This window comes from Nelumbo nucifera, chromosome 3 (genome assembly GCF_055504915.1).
Source record: "Nelumbo nucifera cultivar China Antique chromosome 3, China Antique-T2T, whole genome shotgun sequence".
Lineage (NCBI taxonomy): Eukaryota > Viridiplantae > Streptophyta > Magnoliopsida > Proteales > Nelumbonaceae > Nelumbo > Nelumbo nucifera.
Genome location: NC_142651.1, coordinates 92,004,991 through 92,008,972, shown reverse-complemented (window position 1 = coordinate 92,008,972; position 3,982 = coordinate 92,004,991). Strand labels below are relative to the sequence as shown.

General features: G+C 39.5%; 1 pseudogene; it reads right to left on the bottom strand.

Annotated features, from left to right (window-relative positions):
- LOC104609034 (cytochrome P450 703A2 pseudogene) lies at positions 1-961 on the bottom strand (annotated as a pseudogene).
- Between the last annotated feature and the right edge of the window lie 3,021 nt (positions 962-3,982).

Here is a 3,982-nt window from a genome sequence, read left to right as displayed (position 1 = left end):
TGAAAAGTTAACCACAAAAGTTGTTCATTTAATCACTATTCACTAATCCAAAGTTTCTTGCAACCATTCAAAACTAGGTGGCCTAATGGGCTTTGGAACTTCATATTTGAACTAGGAACTAAGTCGGTTCAGTTCGAGTTGGATCGGTTTAGGAATTTGCACAACCCGAAACCGACCCGTGCTAATGAAAACCCGGCCGACTCGAGTTGGATCGATCCGGATTGATCGGTTTGGTCGGGTTGGGCCTTCTTATGAACAGCCCTACGTAGCAACATTATTGTCACATTGTTCATGGAAAAGCTCCCAAGACTTGTCTAAGTTAACGGGCTTCCCGGTTTGAGACCGATCATATACATCTTCAACGAGATGGTGAGCTTCGCGAGCACGATGATCCGCAAATGACTCGAGCCGCTTGATGCTCAGTAGGTGCTCCATGCATATTCTCCTCATTCTCTTCCACTGTGACCCTAATGGAGCCAATGCTACTTCACCACATTCATAAGCTAGGTTTACTGCCGCTAGCGTTCGAGGTCGAGAAGCAAATACTTCATTCATCCTGTCGGAGAAGTATTTCACGGATGATCTCGAGGTCATTCGTGGTGATAGCATCAACACTCCCAAGTCGAAGATAGTCCAATGGTCCATACTTGTCACAGAAGGAAGCAAGGTCCCTGTGTGGGAGGGGGCCCAATTGAAGAAGGTTGCCAAAGATAGGCCACCTTGGTGGGCCTGGAGGTAGCCTTCCCTTGCTCTGCAATGACTTCATCAGCCATAGCCTCAGGCAAACGATTGTGCCAAAGAGAAAGGCATAGACAAGAGTGGAGGCTAATGTGCCTAAATCCATCTGACCAACAAACAAACAATATTCATGGAGATTTTCTGCACTCTCAAGCTAATGAAAAATATCAATGGCTCTTATTTATTAGTGAGAATATCATAATCTGGGCATGTTTGAGCTTAATTATGCACCTTTTTAAGATAAAACAGTTCAGTAAAGATGTGGTTTAGGGGTTTACTAAACATCCATTAATTGGGGTTGACAGGTTACTTGGCCAAATAAATGGTTTTTTTAATACCGGGTTGGCTGGTGCAGATTGTGGTTGGTAGGGCATACTTGAAGTCATGGCTCTATTGTTACCTACTTCAAGGAAATGACAAATACATGGTTCCTCATGTGCTTGTAGCTAACAATATTTATACAAATTCATTTAAATTTGTCCCTCCTTTCATTTTTATTTTTCCTCACCCGGCCCGATCCTCGACCCGGGTCTGGTTCAATTTCCTGATTATCAATAGAGTTGGTTCTTGGTCTACATTTTAAGTTGAGGTTACAAATTTACAATAGGGTCAGGACTGGTTTTATACGTGCTGACCAGCACTTGACATAAATATCTCCCCAACATTTTCTGTATGTTTCCCATGGTTTAGTTATCATTTTTAGGGGATATATAAGAAATTTTGAAGAGAGAGAGAGAGCAAATCAATTAGCATTTTTTTTTTCTTTCAAAAATACCAAAGGCTTGTCAAACGTATTCAGCTTACCGGGTCAGACCTGATAAACTCAGGTAATAATAGGGTTTTCTAGGCTTAAAACTTACAAACATTCAAAGTCCAGGTTGGATCGGGTTTATATGCTTTTGGTTCAAGATCGGGTCCCCGATCCAGCCCAGACCTACCCTGTTGAATAACTATACTACCCCTGTTTGAAATAAGCGCTCTTTCAACAAATCTACCTATATTACTAATAAGAGAGTGAATAACCCCAATTTCTAGACTTTTCATTAGATATTTTTACTCCTTATCTAACTAGCATATAGCGGGCATATAAAGAGCATATATGTCCTTTATTCTCACTTCAAAAACTGTCCACTTATAACAGTTAAGAAATTACTCATTTATAACTATTTAAAAATTGTCCATGAATTATAAATAATTTTGCCTTGAAGATATTATTACGTATAAATACACATATATATTTACTATGTTTACTAGTACTTATAATTGCTTATTAGAATAAACACTTATATTTTTCAAATAAATACTCCCAAATTGTGCGTCGGATTAAGTTCAAGGATTCAAGTATTCAACAACCTGTTTGGGTTGGGCTAGTGTTATGACACCTAAACCCAACCAAGTCCAGCCCATTTTGAAACCTAATTTAAAGGGTTTCAACAGATTCAGACCTCACCCACCAAATAATTGGTACTGGTGGTGTGTACAAAAATGGGACTGTCTTCAGTTCTGCCGACACAGTTGTTACGGCTTGGGAGCAGCCATCACCTGCCATCTGTGAACGCGTTCCACCTAATGGAGGACCCACAAAATCAATGACCTTGTACCACCCCTCATATATTCATTGCTTCGTGAGCTTTCCAACAATTCTAACATTAAAATTTCCCCAGCTTCTGAATAATGACAACCAACATATGCAGACGGTATCATATTTTGATTTTGGGCCCATCTTGTGGGACCCCTCCAATGGACCTATACCCCACAAATCGGGCCGGAAAATGTCAGGTTTGTGGGTAAATGGATCTGAACAACAGTTCCTCCATCTGGGCTCACCTGTTTGCTTCATGAGATGAATAGAGACGTGGGTCTTGAATTTCGGGTCTGATCTGCCTCGTGGGGCATGACCCATCTTTACTGTGGCCTCACCAGTGAAGATCCACATGTCCTTCATCTCATGGAGAAGGACAGAGGATGCAGTAAATAATATGATCTCATATTCTAAACAGTGTTGACAGATTCGCGATGGATCGGACAGTCGGACTGTTAGGATCAGGAATCGGACAATTGAACCATTTAATGGACTGTTAAGGTCAGGAAGGGGACAATTTGAGTGAGTTGAATGGTTGAATCGGACAATTGAACCATTTAACTAGTGACCCAATAACCAGAAGAAAAAAAAAAAAAAAAAGTTTGTCTGGTCCATGTCTGATAAGGTGCACAATGGTGGGGAGTATTTGATTGGTTATAGGAAGTTGAAAAGAGAAAAGCTTACTAAATTCAATCCACCTTTCCTTATTCTTGGTAGTTTTTTTTTTTCTTCTAGCAAGTACTCATTGCAGTCACCCCATCCCTCCATTCATGGTTACTTTTTTTACTGGCTGATATGTGAATATGCATCATAAATGTTTGGCATTCATTGCATATATTAGTTAGGAGAATAACTCTTATTATTATCATCATCATCATTATTTAAATTTTATGAGAATAATAATAAGTTCCTTCATACATAGAAAATGAAGATAACTATTGCAAGTAAAAAGGCTAAAAGAATTAGAGAAATGTCGAAAAGGACATAGCTTGAAATAGTAAAAAAAATGTTTTAAGGTTTCATTATTTTACAATGAACATGACACTGAATAGAATGGAATGGTGAAACAGGATTCATGTAGTCGACCCCATTTCGCCAAGATAAGAGTTTATTTGGCTGAATATCTTGTACAAAGTTTAAACATTCTATGCATGGTTATATTTATGACCCCTTTTAACCTGCTCATCAGGTGAAGTGATATCTGCCATATAACTTGAATGTGCAGTCCATATCAGCTTTATAAGCTTTATACTCTTGCCAGTGTATCGGACCCATGCCAAGAAGAGTGTTTCTTTGTCACATGGCAAGAGGCCAAGATCAATAAATACTTTCTAACTACTACTACAAGCAAGATTGGTGGATTCACATAACCTCAGTGGTCCAAATCCCAAACTGGACTATTGAGGGGTCCTAGTGTCCTACATTTAGTGGGCTTTAGAAGAAAAGGTCCTCCACCTAAGCATACCCAGCATCTTTCAACATATCACATCTCTTGTCCAAGTTGACGAGTGTCTGGTCTGAGACCCATCAAACACTGAGCCCTGACTTTTCACTTGTGGCCAACATGTACGGGCTCATTAGTACTTGCAAAATGACACAGGAATTCCTATTCGGTTTTCACAAGATGGTGGTTGTATTAATATGATTTGTGTGGTTCAATGA